The 16,658-nt window shown below is 38.9% G+C and overlaps 1 long non-coding RNA gene across 1 annotated transcript; it reads right to left on the bottom strand.

Moving 5' to 3' along the window:
• Positions 1–1,063: 1,063 nt before the first annotated feature.
• On the bottom strand, positions 1,064–15,939 carry LOC141583921 (uncharacterized). The gene is made up of 3 exons (XR_012516755.1): positions 15,487–15,939; positions 14,344–14,489; positions 1,064–1,395 (listed from the first exon to the last, which is right to left on the bottom strand). It is a non-coding gene; the product is annotated as an uncharacterized LOC141583921 (long non-coding RNA).
• Positions 15,940–16,658: the final 719 nt, after the last annotated feature.

The raw sequence follows: 16,658 nt of genomic DNA, 5'->3' as shown, positions 1-16,658 counted from the left end.
TGATGTAAACCAAAAATAAAATTCTAAGCTCCCCAGCTGACTAAATGGGTCCCCTTCTCAGCCAAGGGCATTCCAAAGTTAACCTGAAAAACCATGATGGGAAGGGGGGTTAGATATGCCTTCCTTACGATACCCTCCTCCCTTTGGAACCCAGGCACAACTGACCAGCATTAACATTAAAACAGAGATCTTCAGACTGACAAAATACTCTTTGTACTGATAAGACGCCAAATTCCAACCTGGCTCTAGTATAGCATCATGTGACAGACAGTAGGCCCCCAAAACATCGAAGTATTTAACTCTGAAATATATTTCATTGACCTGTTCCTAAAAATATACTTCTAAACATATAAAAATATGTTTCTAAAAATATATTTCTAAATATATTTCATTGACCTGCAAAGCTGTCTGTTACAGGGAAAATCTTCACTCTGTATAGAATTCCCTTCCTTTTTCAGGTCTTTTGCTGATCTAGGAGAGATTAAAAGTCTGGCACCTTTTTCAGTCAGATGAGAAATATTTACCATCTATTCTCTCTGAAGCTTGCCACCTGGAGGCTTCATCTGCATGAGAACTTTTGTCTTCACACACCTTTTCTTAACCCATTCCTTTCTATTGATTCCAAGTCTTTAGATAGTAATTTAACGTTTTTAATCCAATTGCCAATCAGAAAATCCTTGAATCCACCTATGACCTGGAAGCTCCTGTTTCAAGCTGTTCTGTCTATCTGGACTGAACCAATGTACATCTCACATGTATTGATTGATGTTTGCCTGTAACTTCTGTCCCCCTAACATGTATAAAATCCAGCCATAAATCAACCCCCTTGGGCACGTGTTCTCAGGACCTCTTGGGGCTGTGTCACAGGCCTTGGCCACTCATATTTGGCTCAGAATAAACCTCTTTAAATATTTTACAGAGTAACTCTTTTCATCGACACTAGATGAGAAACCAAGATAGAAAAGAAACTTGTCTAAGGATAAAGATTAAATAATGGTAAAGTTGAGCCCCACTCATATATAAATAAGTAATAAAAGTAAATATTAATCCTTTACACATTATAGCACTTTTCAGCCTTTTATTTTCTACTCAGTATTAGTTGTTTAAAAAATATTTCATTTTGTATTTGAAGCAAAAATAATCTGCCTAGAGAACACCAATTCTGTTAGGGATTGTGCTTTTTCAATTGTACTTGTAAATTGCATTCCACCAGTGGTCAGATTTGATATTCTGGGCATGGGGCATCCTGTTGGCATTAAGAATAAAAGGTTTCTTCAGGTTTGTGGGATAATTTGATTCCTAAGTCACTCAGATCTAGCAGGGGTGGAGTCACCAGCGAAATGTCACAGAGATATTTTAGTTCAGCTGCTTTCAATTACACAACATTCTCTCCTCCTGAAAGAGAAAGATCCCATAAGTGACAATTTGTCAAATAACTACCAAAGATCCTCTTGTTTTCAGGGCCCAAACTAACTAGGTAGCTTGGCAAACATGGATCATGAGTTCACCGTGTGCCCTGCTGTCATTCAGAGACAAATTTAAGACACATATTTCCTGAGTTGGTGAAAAAGAAAATGAAATAATCAGTGCCATTGAGTGCTAAGGGTTGTAGCACTTATGTAGTAAAACCCCTTCATTTCATTGCACATGAGAAACCGAAGTCCAGAGAGGGACCCAGAAGCAAATGGCTAGTCAGTAACAAGCTAGACCTTGAGATTCCTGCTTCTGACTTCCAGGCCAGGGCTCCACGCAGTGCCCTGTATTTAAGGAGGATGTAACAGCTCCATGATCATATGTGGGCTTGGTGTGAGAAGGAGACAAAGACTCTCACGCAGCCTGCTTTTCTTAGTATTTTATTCTTCTTTTCTAATTCACTTGTCAGCATGATTTTCAGTCTTGTCTTTGCATCTGCACTGGTTTTGAATAATGAGGAGAAAACTCTGGAGGTTTCCAGCCTGCAGTGATTTAAGCTAGCTTGACAGGATATTCCAACACTGATGGATTATCTTTCTTTCTGCCAATAGATAGAACCAGCAAAGGAAATTGCAAGCCTTGACTGAGACTGGGACCCATGATACATAGTGTATTTACCTTGGTTTATGTGAAATAATGACTAAAACCTGCTTGTGGAGGATCTTTTTCTTGATGTTTTGGGTTTTGTTTATGACTGAAAGATAGGAATCCTTTCCTATCTAAATGTGAGATTGCAGCACGTTTTGTCAATTTTTCTACCACAGACACATTTTGTATGTTAAGATTTGAAGGAGACTAGACTCTAAAATGTTTTATTGTGCATTGCCTATAGAATGAAGTGCAGTGAAAATAATTTTAGAAATTCTGATTAAATGATAAATTGCTTCACATTTTATACTGCTGCATAACTTTATAAACTTATGTTAGTGATATAAAACTTAGTGGATATATGTACAAATAAATGATTACAATTCTTTGAAATGTAGGCAAAAATGATCACATCATTATGATACTTTGTTCTGTAGGGTTGCAAGAAAAGAAATAACACCCTTTGGACAAAAATGTGCCCCAAGCCAGGTGTGGTGGGGTGTCCCTGTGGTCCAAGCTACTCTAGAGGCTCAGATGGGAAGATTGCTTGAAGCCAGGTGTTCAAAGTGAGCCATGATCACACCACTGCACTCAGCCTGGGTAACAGAGTGAGACCTCATCTCAACAACAACAAAAAAGTATCTCAATTATAAAAGTATCTCAATTTATTGCAGAATATTCACACAAATGAGAAAAAAGTTTAAATTTATATAAATTAGTGGCTGGGCACGGTGGCTTACACCTGTAATCCCAGCACTTTGGGAGGCCAAGGCAGGTGGATCACCTGAGGTCAGGAGTTTGAGACCAGCCTGACCAATATGGTGAAACCCCATCTCTAAAAATAAAAATATATATATAATGAAAAATAAATATATAAATTAATTAAGGGAATGCACGGTGTACCGTTTGTTAAATACTGTCCTGTATCTATTGCTATTGATTGGATTCTCAGCAAAGTGATAGTGTTAGACAGGACTGGTACTGCCGAGTTCCCGTCACCTTTCCATAGTCCCTCAACAGATGCTGTAGTTTCAGTGTTACTCAAACGTTATTCTCCATTGGGCAGAAATTATCTTCTGTCTGTGACTTTTGGTAACACAGATAGTCAGGGGCTCCACGTTTCTCAGGGTGGTAGTCATCAGATGGATTTCGTACTACACCAGGTCTCTGTTTTCTGAACTGCTCTCTTTCCAGAGATAAAAGCTGACACGGATCTTGCTGACAACATGTAGAGTGGGAACCCACTGAAGCCCACTCAGTGAAAAGTCAACCAGCCATGTGAAAGTGGATGAACAAGAGGGCAGAAGTGAATGGCTGAGGGTCTGCTAGTAAGTGTTCCCCAGAGAAAAATTAACTATCAAATATATCTGATGAATTTCCCCAAAGAGGTAAAGAAGCTTTGCCAGCATTTACTTTCTACCTGCCAGTTTTAGACTAGAAGTTAATTTATTTCAGTACAATTGACTTTGGCAGTTACACCGTGCTATGCTTACTTAGGTGCCAGAGTTTTGTAGGCGAAAGAAGGGTCGAATTCAAGTGACAGCTTTTTAGCTTTACGATGTTTTAAACAAAATGCTAATACTATTACCTTTCAGAATAGATAATTCAGTTCCCTCCTATTGGCTAATGTTAGTATTAACCAAGGGGAACCAAATTCATGAGATCTAATGACTTCCTCAGCTTGTTTGGGCATAATCTTATTTATTCATTTTATTCAACTAATTTATTTACTGAGTACCAACTAAATTCAAAGTATGGTAGCAGACTTAAAAGGAGGGAAAAAGAAAAAAAGACATGACACCTTCTCTGGTTTGGCTTACTTTCTTAATGCCATTAATGTGATATTAATATAAAGCAGTTAATACCAACATTAGCCCAGCTTTGGACTAAGATTGTCACACATACACACACACACACATTTTATTAAGATATTTAAATAAATATTGAGTTTTCTCTTTTAAGTATCACCCATAATGCAAATAAACCAGAAACTCTCCAGATTCTAGAAGAGTTCTTGTTTTCATTTAGAAATCTGAACAATGGGAAAATTAATCAAGGTAAAACAAAGAATTTTAAAATGTGAAGTTTTGAATTAAAAAAGAGAAAAAAGCTGAGGCTGGATTCCTGACTGTATAACATGCCGCCTTCACCCAGAAACATTAAGTAATATTATTTAATGTTACATTTTAAAATAGATTTTGTAAAATAAATAAATAAATAAATAAATAAATAAAAATAAAATAGATTTTGTAATGAAAGAAGAATCAGCCCCACCTCTACCTTAACTGAAATTGAAGTCAAATTGGCAAATTTGTTTCAATATGATTTTCTCTCACTCTCGATCACTTTCCAGTAACGTTTAATCAAAGTGAATGTTCTGTTTTTATGTTTCTTCACAAGTTACTTCCTCCTTAAAGGAATTACAAAACCAATTATTATTTACAGTGTCTATTAAACTAGAACTATTTTTGATAGATATATGATAGAAAAATACTTTAGTTGACACTTCTATTAAACTGATAGAGAGTTCTGAATTCATCTGTAGTTTGGTTTGCACATTATCAATAACTCTGAAGATTGGGAAGCTGCATCTTGAGAAGGTATTTTTCTTCTGCCTGTGCCAAGCTATCTATACAATACAGTAGAAGAATGCTCATATAAGTTGACTCACTTATGCTACAAAGGGGACCATTTAAAAAACTCTTATTGTATAATTTGAAGGAACTGTTGAATAATTTTCAGGAAGTTAGAACTACAGCACCTGGATTTACCGTGACAAGGTCCATTTTTCTGTGTGTGTGTGTGTGTGTGTGTGTGTGTGTGTGTGTGTTTGACAGAAAGGTTAACAAATTAAAAGAACACATCATTAGTCAATAGGAATTTCAAGAATACATGTGAATTTGTGAAAGCAGGTAATAAGAATTTACATATATGTTATTTTTCAATAAGGTACTAGATAAATAATGGAATGTTTGGTGACTTCACTTTTCTATAGTGCCCTTAGGTGGCATAAATTTTTTCTTTCCCTTCACAACAAAATGACAAAGGTTTTTGTTTGTTTGTTTTACTTAAGTTTATAAAAGAACACTGTATGAACTATCATTTAAAAAATGTCAGAGGCTGGGCATGGTGGTTCATGCTTGTAATCCCAGCACTTTGGGAGGCCGAGGTGGGAGGATCATTTGAGCCTCATTGTTCAAGAGCAGCCTAGGCTGAAATTAGGTGAGAGATTTTAGGTATTAACCTATGCAGTAAAAAACTACCAATGATAAAAACTACCAATGATAATTTCCTGGATTTGAACTTATAATATTAAGAATAAAATAAAAACGATGATCTTATTTTCTTCCTTGATGTCTTATAATCAAATAATCTCTGATTCTATATATTATGAATCAGTTCATTATCATTATGATACATGGTTGGAGCAAGAGAGTTTTGATTCCTGCCTGGTGACTGTGAAAATCTCTAAGCCACCAGGTGGCAGAGTGTCCTTGGTTTAGATTGAGCATTGCATTTTTTCACTGATTGCCAAATGTATTAATAGTTTACAGCTATTGTGAGCAACCTCTAAATCTTTTACTCATGTACCCCTAAAATGATTTTGAAAACATGTGCATGAACCACAAACTTTTAAGTTTACATATATTTTAACAAAAGTTTAAGTAACTGAAGAGATGTAACTTTTGGCATACTGTAGAAACTTGAAAATAAAATTGTTATATCAATCTTTTTTTTTTTTTTTTTTTGAGACGGAGTTTCTCTCTTGTTACCCAGGCTGGAGTGCAATAGCGCGATCTCGGCTCACCGCAACCTCCGCCTCCTGGGTTCAGGCAATTCTCCTCTCTCGGCCTCCTGAGTAGCTGGGATTACAGGCACGTGCCACCATGCCCAGCTAATTTTTTGTATTTTTAGTAGAGACGGGGTTTCACTATGTTGACCAGGATGGTCTCGATCTCTTGACCTCGTGATCCACCCGCCTCGGCCTCCCAAAGTGCTGGGATTACAGGCTTGAGCCACCGCGCCCGGCCAATCTTTACACACCTCTAATAGAATATAAAACATTATAGGAGTCTGACAACCACCATCATATGTCTTAAAAAATTCCAGAACAAGCTCATCTTTCACAGTTGGATGCTTTATATTACTCCTTTCTTCTTGAATCTCATTTTCTGTTTTATCTCCTCTACAGAATTTTATACTAATATAAAGTATCTTATAATTAAAAAGCTGTGATCAGCCTATTGTACGTCTTTGCAACAAGAGTAGTATATAGACAGTTTTTCATTTTTTATTTCTTGTGACCAAAAAGTGTTGAATGTCAAAATTTTACTAATATACACTTGATCCAACACCATAAACATTACTTTTGATTAATAGTTATAACAAAAAGTGAAATTAATTGGAAATGCATTCATGAATGGATCAGCTTAGAGGGTTAGAAATTTTGATTGTTTGGGGCCCAGGATTCTTACACTCCCAGGCAGTGCACTGTAGTAAGATTCTGGATGGCGAGAGGGGGGTCTTTTGTAAAGTAGAAGGGTGCTCATGAAAGAAGAGACAGGAAGAGGAGATCCAGCCTAACAAAGCTTGTCAATTTTAACATAATGGGTGCAGATTAATCTTAGGAAACAATATGTATATGAGCTGATCTAGAAATCTGTCTTCTTAAACAGTGGTTCTCACCTGGGGGAGATATTGCCCACAGGGCACATTTGGCAATGTTTGGAGACATTTTTGGCTGTCACGCTGGCAGCAGGCTGCTGGCACCTATTAAGCAGAGGACAGGGATACTGCTAAACTTCTCTGTCCCCAAAGCAACACAGCTGAGAGCCTGAAGCCTAGCAAGTGCACAGTAAATGTTTGTGGAAAGAAAAGATGATGAAAAGGAGGGAAGGAATCACACAGCTGGCTGCAGAGAGAACCAAAGTAAGATGGCTGGACTCAGCAATTACATTTGCTGAAAGCTTCAGAGTACCTCCTTCTCTTCTGTGTTTATTCTGTTTTCTTACCCAAAAGGTGAAATTCGAGGAATTAAATTTAAAAGGTCTACATTTTCCCAGTATATATTTTCATTAATTAGAGAAATCCTGAAAAACACACACAAGACCAAAATGACCCACAAAGGTGCCACTTAAATATCTACAGAGAATAATAAATAGCAGCCCCTCCTTTGCTGATCTCATCCCACTTTGCCTAGGTAACATCTACTAATTAGTTGATGCCAATTCTTTCATAATTTTTTCTAATTTTTTTCTTTTTTTTTTTTCAAGATGGAATTTCGCTCTTATTGCCCAGGCTGGAGTGCAATGGCACTATCTCAGCACACTGCAGCCTCCGCCTCCCAGGTTCAAGCGATTCTCCTGCCTCAGCCTCCCAGGTAGCTGGGATTATAGGCACCCACCACCACACCCAGCTAATTTTTTTGTATTTTTAGTAGAGATGAGATTTCACCATGTTGGCGAGGCTAGTCTCAAACTCCTAACCTCAGGTAATCCACCTGCCTCGGCCTCCCAAAGTGTTGGGATTACAGACGTGAGCCACCGTGCCCGGCCTTTCTTAAGTTTATAAAGAACAACTTATACCTTTAAACTTTAGAGTATAGAATATTATGGCTTAAAATTGCCTGTCTGAGAGATTCTTTCTTTTCTAATATTAAAAGCACAGTGGTCCATCAGGAGTATGTGTGTATGCTCACGAACACACACACGTACACACATATTATTGTGCACTATGAGGAACAAGTGACCATATTTAAAAAATAATCTTTATTGAGATATCATACTGCTAAAGTTTAGAACCATCTCCTTGGGGGTTTAGGCACCTGCAAACTTAAAGGGAACACCGCCCTCCGTAAGACCAACTGTGCTTCTGACACTAATTATGATTTCGGGGGATTGGTCCCCAAACCACCCTCGAGTTCAGTTATTCACTAGAGGGACTCACAGAGCTCACTGAGCAGTTACGGTTTATTACAGGGAAAGGTTACAGATTAAAATCAACCAAGTGAAGAAGCACAGAGGGCGGAATCCAGGAAAAATATCCAAAACAGAGCTTCTGTTCTCTCCCCACGGAGTCTTAGGCGTTATTTTCTCAGTATGTTTCTGCAACAATAAGCATGGAATATTGCCAAGTAGGGAAGTAAGTTTTCACGGGGCTCCACTATGCAGGTGTGATTGATGGCCTGTGTGGCTCATCTCAGTCTGGCAAGCTGACGTGGTTTGACTGAAATCCCTACCCTTCATCCCATTGCTGGTCTTTCTGATGGGGTCAGCCCCACCCTAAATATTATCTGGCATGGCTAGATTCAACCTTACATGACATTGTTAGACTACTAGCATAATCCAAGGTCCCCAGGTAAACAAAAACACCCCATCTCTTATCACATCCGAGGGCTTAGATATACCACCCAGAAACTGAGGGCAAAGGCCAGACCTCTTTGGGCATAAACTTAAATTCTTTACTACATGTATATACATACAACCTACATATAGCCATTTCAAGTGTGCAGTTCAGGTGGAGTGCCATGGCTCATGCCCGTAATCCCAGCACTTTGGGAGGCTGATGTGGGTGGATTACCTGAGGTCAAAAGTTCAAGACGAGCCTGGCCAACATGGAGAAACCCCATCTCTGCTAAAAATACAAAAATTAGCTGGGCATGGTGGTGCATGCCTGTAATCCTGGCTACTCAGGAGGCTGAAGTGGGAGAATCCCTTGAACCCAAAGGTTGAGGTTCAGTGAGCCGACATCACGCCACTGCACTCCAGCCTGGGCAACAGAGTGAGACCTCATCTCAAAAAAGAAAGAAAAGAAAAGAAAACATGTACAGTTGAATGAGTTTTGGAAAAAGGTATACATCTGTGTAACCACTACCACAATCAAGAAAAAGGACATTTCTAGAACCCCAGAAAGTTCCCACTTGTTCCTTCATAGTCAGTTCTTTTCTGTTCCCCGGCTGATTTCCCCTTTTTAGAATTTCATGTTTAAATGGAATCATCCAATATGTGTGATTTGCTGTCCGGCTTATTTCACGCAGCATGTTTTTGGGATTCACGTATAGTGTCCCATCCGTGTGTTGGTGCTAGGCAGCATTTCATCTCCCATGTATGTCCCACAATGTGTCTATATATTCACCTGTTCAACATTTGGGTTGTTTCCAGTTTTAGGCTACTTTGGACAAAGCTGCTATAAACGTTCACATATATGTGTTTGCGTAGACATATGTTTTCATTTATTTTGGGTAAATCGTTCGGAGTGGAATTTTTGGGTTGGATGGTAATCATATGTTGAATTTATAAGGAAGTGCCAAACTGTTTCTATCGTGGTTGTAACATTTTACATTCCTGCCAGTAAAGTATGAAAACCCAATTGCTTCACAGCCTCTCTAGCACCTCGGGCTTTCTAACTTTAGTCATTTTGATGGGTGTATAGAGTAATTACTTATTGTGGTTTTAATTTGCATTTCCTAGTGACTTTCTATGAGTTTACTGGCAACCATACAACTCCTTTTGTGAATCTGATTAAATTCTTTGGCCATTTTCACTGAGTTGTCTGTCTTCTCATTGATTTGTAGGAGTTCTTTATATTTTGGGGATATATTTTTTTCTAGATATGTATATTTGTAGTTTGCTTTTTAAAATCTCTTAATGGTATCTTTTGAAAAGCAGATTTAACTGATGAAACTAAAGAAAACTATATTTTAAAAACGGTGCTGTGAACTCCAAATACATTTATAGCTTTCTCATTGCCATCCAAAAATTCTACAAATGTTATCTGACAGGAAACTGAGAAATTTTAGGGAAGTGCCCACTTACAAAACCTTTCTCCTAAAATTAAGTGGGGTTAATAGTAATATTTGGCCAGGCGTGGTGGCTCATGCCTGTAATCCCAGCACTTTGGGAGGCTGAGTCGGGCGGATCATGAGGTCAGGAGTTCAAGACCAGCCTGACCAACATGCTGAAACCCCATCTTTACTAAAAATACAAAAATTAGCTGGGCGTGGTGGCATGCGCCTGTAGTCCCAGCTACTGGGGAGGCTGAGGCAGAAGTTGCAGTGAGCCGAGATTGCGCCACTGCACTCCAGTCTGGGTGACACAGCAAGATTCCATCTTAGAAAAAAAAATAGTAATATTATACAGTTTCTCATGGATCATCAGCTAACTCCTACTTTGGTGGGAAAAGCAGATGCTTTACAAGAAATAGGTATTAATTCTACTTCCCATTCTATTTTTTCTTTATGTAGTAGATAAAAACCATTCAAGCAACCAAATAGTACACTATTGTCTACTACATTGTTTTGGCTGCTACGTTTCAGGCACTATGCTAAAATAATTAATCCTCATGGAAACTCTGTGAAGTAGATGTTTTTGTCTTCAGTATTCAGATACTCGGCTAAGGATAGTGAGTTCAGAGAAATTAAATACCTCGATGAATATCACACAAAGAGGTGGCTAAGCTGTGGTTCCAAGCTAGGACCGACACCAAAGCTGGGGTTTTTCATTAATATTCTGTACCTGTTCAGGACATGTACAAATCAAATCACGGGCCTTTGATTTTAGATTTGCTGAATGCTGATTTTGGCAGGCTGTAGAGGGAGTAGGGGCTGAGGAGATGAGAAAGATGATTAGGTCTGGACATTATTTGTGCCGGGCTCTTCCTGCCTCCAGTCTCTAATCGCCTAGATAGGGTGCAGAACTTTATGAGGGTCAGCGTAGCCAAGCCAAACGGAACCAACTTAAATACATTCAGAAGCAGAACTGCTTCAGATCATCTAACCAGTTAACAGGCCATTCAACTTATCACATGCTCTGTGGGAATTTCAGGAGATCCTTCTTTTGTTAAAGAATTTTGGAGCGTGACTTTCTCAAACTTTATGCTAAGGCTTGATCTAACATTTCACATGAAATCAGTAATTTTCTTGCTACCACTTATGTCAGATCTCATTAAAGTCATGTAGTTATCTGGAATTTTATCCTAGTGATTAACACGATTTATGCCCAACTCTCTCTTGAAATCTTTAATACACTCTTATGTTCCAACTTGGCAGATGTGAAATTCCTTTAGTTTACTGAAGCTGCAAGTTTGGGACTTCGGCAGTCTCCTATTTGTAGTCACACATTCTACTAAGGCCCTTCCTTCTACCTGATGGCCTGAGTGGATGTCATTTGGCACAGCAAACATCAAATGCTCAGTTAAGTTATAACTGCTTTAATCAGCATTATGGTGTCCACTATTGTATAATTCTACTGAATTCTGAATCATTGGGTTTTCATTTTTACAGTTAAATGTTGCATTTGAAAATCCAGACGATCTTGACTAGTCACACTGAGATGAATTAAAAAACTGTGTATAACCTATTAGAAGTTATGCACTTAATAATAAAAGACAAATCTGTGTTATTCCTCTTCTTTAAAAATCAAGCACCAAGGCCAGGCGTGGTGGCTCATGCCTGTAATCCTAGCACTTTGGGAGGCCGAGGCGGGTGGATCATGAGGTCAGGAGTTCAAGACCAGCCTGACCAACATGGTGAAACCCTATCTCTACTACAAATATAAAAATTAGTGGGGCATGGTGGCACCCACCTGTAATCCCAGCTACTCAAGAGGCTGAGGCAGGAGAATTGCTTGAACCCGGGAGGTGGAGCTGATTGCACCACTGCACCCCAGCCTGGATGACAGAGCAAGACTCCATCTCAAAAAAAAAAAAAAAAATCAAGCACCAAAACAATAATTTAGTTTTAGAATGCATTAGTATGGTATTCAATTGCATTGTAGAAGGAAAAAGTAAATTAGAAAGAAAGTGGTAGCTACGTGTGCTTAAAAATGGGTTGTTTTCAACCGAGGGAAAAAGGAACCCTTACACAAAGGCCAGTGCTCTTTTTTTTTTTTAATTGCAAAAGAATATTTAAAAGATAGTTAAAAGACTTTCAAGTCTTTTAAGAAATGACAGTTAAAAGAGAATTCTGCAGCCTTTTCTTTATAATAAAACTGTAACAGGAGGTAAAATCTGCAATTTTCTGAAATTTTGTCCCATTTAAACTCCCAAAATGTTTCTTATTTTTAAGCGTGAAAAACATCGAAACACTTTTATCCTGAGAAGTTTGTGTCATGTTCATATCTGTCCTGACCCTCCGACAATCCACTATTTGATTATTAGAGGTAATTGGCACTTAGCATGAAATCTTTAATACACTGACATCTAAGTATCTAATGTTCTTACTATCAGACAGAAATTTAGACTTCTTATAAAGTTTCTATGCTTATTTGATTGTTACTGCTTAGAATTAAGGCCTCAATAATCATAAAAACATTCCAATAAATGTTTCAGATATAAAAGAAATTTAAGCAATATTATTAAACATTAGGATAAAAAAGTGACAACAGCCATGTCTTCCTCTCTGAACATATCCCCTAAAAACACTCTTCTGAAAAAAGTTTCTCATTAGAAATAATTATGAATATATTGTCTGTGCTTCATAAATAAGAACTAATTCATGGAGAAGAATAAGTAGGTATGCCAGGAAAACCCAGAAATGAGTAGCAAATATAAAAAAAAAAGGAAGTCGGATAAAATATATATACTAAAAAGGGAGAAAAGACATATAAATAATATACTCTGTTTCTTTGGAATCTTATTTTCAAAGTGCTTTACGAATTATCACATTCTTATAGTGTTTTGTGAGTTAAGCAGATAGTTAATATTCTTGGTACTTGGCAACACAGATCATAAAGAGGTAAAATACCCTAAATTATCCACATCCCTTCAACTGACAGCGGAGGCAGTAAGAGAACCCACATCCCAGGACTCAGCTTCAGTACTTTGTCCACGCTCTCCTCCTCTGTCCATGGTGCTCTGCCTAGGGGATGTAGATGGCCATCCCACCCTATAGGGGTTAGCTGGGCCAACTGAGAAGGGGCCATGACAAAGAATAGCTTAGGCATCACTCGACATCAGGCATAGAAAGAGAACAACTAATGAGTAAGAAGAGTCAAGTGATATTGATCGGTGGCTCCCCCAGGGTTGAATTCAGAACATGTTCTGCTGTCTCCTGGGTGCCAAGTTTTGACAAAAAGGGCAAAGGACAACTTGAACAATGTGGGGTGGGCGGGTGAGGTCTCCATTCATTGTTGTTCATGTGGGAATGGAGTGCTTAGAATGGGGCAGAGCTTGACGAGGCTCCCTGCCAGCAGCAGCCTCTTGTTTCTTATCAAAAACCAAATACTCGGTCCTTCTCTCTCTTCACCGCTGGGGTTGGAAAGTATCGGGAGAACACGTTGGTACCAGAGGGCAGAGATAGTGTGTGAAGAGGACCTTTGTCCTTAAGGGGAAAAAATAGGAGAATAAAAAGAGGAGATTCCAAAGGAAAGACAAAGACTTAAAAGTTGGGAAACAGAAAACAGACTAAAGGAAAAAGAAAAAGCAAGAAAGTGGCCCTGGGTTCAGAAAACACCGGTTTTTTTTTTCTTTTGCTACAGGGTGGGAGGAAACATGCACACACACACACACACACACACACACACACACTTCAAGAAGCTCATGTAGGGAAAGAGTAGGCACAATCCACATATTCATCAGCAGGGGTTGGGTCAAATACATTATGGTACATCCATACAATAGAATACCATATAAGCTTTTAAAAAGATTTAAGTATACAAATATTAGATATCTTAAATATCTATCAGTCACTGATATCTAAGATTGATTTACTGAAAATATGAAATGGCAGAGTAATTTTTAAAATATAATTTTATTCTAAAAGTAATAATATAGGTTAGTATATGTACAGAAAAGAATATGGAAGATAAAGCATCAAGCAGATTGATAAAGCATCAAACTACCAGAAAGGTAATGATTTCTGGGGGGGAGAAAGAGAGAAGTAGAAATTATTGTGGAAGGTGATTATGGCTTATATTACACATTTTTGTGTTATTTCAAACTTTTAAAAATAAAAATTATATCATTTCCATTGTGTGTAAGGAAGAAATCACTAACAAGTGTAGAAATAAGTTCTACTGCAAAGAAGAAACATAATACATAGGTTAAAAAAAGAAAATTTTATAATTTGCAGCAAAACTTAACATTGAAGTAATCTATACACAGATGTCTGTATCTATGAAATAGTGATCGCAAAATAAGAGTTTTAATTTCATTTCATTTAAAGAATGTTTGACTTAAATTGACATGAGTGATGAATTTTTAAAGGTGATAATTATGATTATAAAAGGGTTCTGTATTATACTTTATGAGCTCTACAACTGAATATTAGATATAATTCTAACTTACCTATTGATGTAATTAATATTTTTCAGTAATTGAATATTTTCTTCTGGTCAACTTGAATATTATCTTCATATTTGGGTAAATCTCATAAAGTAACTTTAATTGCTTTAATTTAAACACAGTCCTTCCAACAAGAAACTCACAAAGTGCTAAGAGGAAAGGGAGAGCAAGAAAATTTTACAAATATATATTGAAATACATAAACAGAACATTTTATGAACATGTCTTTATGAAATACATGAACAGGTCTTTAGAATACAGCAGAATTTGGAAGCCATCTAACTGGACTGCAATGGTCAACCTACATAGATGGATCCAACTGCTGTCCCTTTTTATTTTTGAGACAGAGTCTCACTCTGTCGCCTAGGCTGGAGTACGGTGGCGCAATCTTGGCTCACTGCAGCCTCAGCCTTCTGGATTTCAGCGATTCTCCTGCTTCAGCTTCCCAAGTAGCTGAGACTACAGGCGCCCGCCACCACGCCTGGCAAATTTTTTGTATTTTTAGTAGATTCAGGGTTTCACCGTGTTAGCCAGGATGGTCTTGATCTCCCGATCTCGTGATCCATCCGCCTCGGCCTCCCAAAGTGCTGGGATTACAGGCGTGAGCCACCGCGCCCGGCCCAACAGCTGTAACTTGAAGTAACTAGACTAGGTGACATGTGAAACATACAGTAATGATAATTTCACCTGGGAGTTTGGACATTCTTCCATTTATCATTTAGGAAAAGCCCTTTGTGAAATCAGACCAAGAAGCCAACCAGGGCATTGTAAAATCTCAGCCACAGCCACACCAAAAAGAAAAAAAAAGTGTAAATTTCTTGCTGTGTACAAAATCACACAGAAGCTATGCTCCAGTTTGTTTGCATGTGGCAGTCAGGTCAGATAGAGTTCTATTTCATATGGCTGGGAGCGATTGCTCCCGCCTGTAATCCCAGCACTTTGGGAGGCCAAAGCAGGTGGATTGCTTGAGGTCAGGAGTTCGAGACCAGCCTGGCCAACATGGTGAAACCCTGTCTCTATTTAAAAAAAAAAAAAAAAAGAATTCTATTTAATAGGATGTCATCAACAATCCACTCACATGGAGCTGGGGCCCTGTTCCACATTAATTGAAGCGTAAGATGAATTGTCTTAGACGGAAAAACGTACATGTATTTAAAATATGATTCTGGAAACGTTTGAAAGCTTGTCTTACACATTTGGGGCTGAAGTAAAGCTTCAGAGACATTTCTCCCCATAGTATTGTAAAATTAGAGGCCAGGCAGAAACGAATTAAAAGGCTAGGATGAGGAAGTCAGTCCAGGGTGCGGGGTGGGGGAATCTTAACATCCAGAACGGTGCGCAGAGGCCACAGGAAACGGTCCCCTTCCGCCATCAGGACCAAGGTGAGGCACTAGGGAAACCCAACGGGAGACAGCGCTCTCAGACGGGAAGAGGTGCTGGCTGTAAGCAACTCAGGCTCTCTTGTCTTGTGAGAACAGTTACGGAAGGGACAGCACAAGCGCAAGGGACTTGTGAGATAACTAAACACATGGCTCCCCGACCACTTATCTTCTCAGCGGGCCCCAGGACCCCACCCTTCCTGGGCTGCCTTCCCAGCGTGCCCTGCGCCTTTCCGGCGTGCCCTGCGGCCGCGCCCCCAGCTGCTCTTCCGGAGGCCTCCGGGCGCCCTTCCGCCATGTACTGCTTCCCCAAGACTTGGATACCCAGACAGGAGCTGTCCAGCCCCTGCATCAGGAAGAGGGCTTACTTGCTTGTGGTAACCACCTTCTTTAACGTGAGATTCCCCCAGGTCCCATAAATGCTAGGGAAATCTCCCTAACCCCCTCCCATTCCATGTGACCTTCAAAATCCAGGGAAACCTTTGGCCCCAAGGCTTCCCACCTGAGACTGTCTCATTTCCAAAAGTCAATCAGCCTCAGGTTAAGCTGTCTAGGGAGAACACCTGCTCAGGATCAAAACGTTTCCTCTTCATTTTTTTGTAGAAATCTTCAGCTTTGGCCTGTCCTGAGCTATTATTCACTGTCTAATCGCTTTGTTCCCTGGTAATTCAAATGGAATCAAATTCTGCAGAAACCGAGTTTCTCTGCGTCTGGAGGAACAAGGAATGCAAAGGGAGTGTGAGGAAACGAACTACCCACCTTTTCCCTTCGTAGCGTCGTCGTGCTGAATACAAACTTTACCCAATTATATTGTTGATACTGTGACTGTGTGACATCAAGAATTTAGAATTTATACAGTAATTTGTGTGTTCATTAACGAATTTGACTCTAGAAATAATTCTTTTGGTTGGTGGATTAATTGTGGTTATCCTGCGCATT

The sequence above is a fragment of the Saimiri boliviensis genome, chromosome 3 (genome assembly GCF_048565385.1).
Source record: "Saimiri boliviensis isolate mSaiBol1 chromosome 3, mSaiBol1.pri, whole genome shotgun sequence".
Taxonomy (NCBI): Eukaryota; Metazoa; Chordata; class Mammalia; order Primates; family Cebidae; genus Saimiri; species Saimiri boliviensis.
This window is presented reverse-complemented; position numbering and strand designations above follow the sequence as displayed.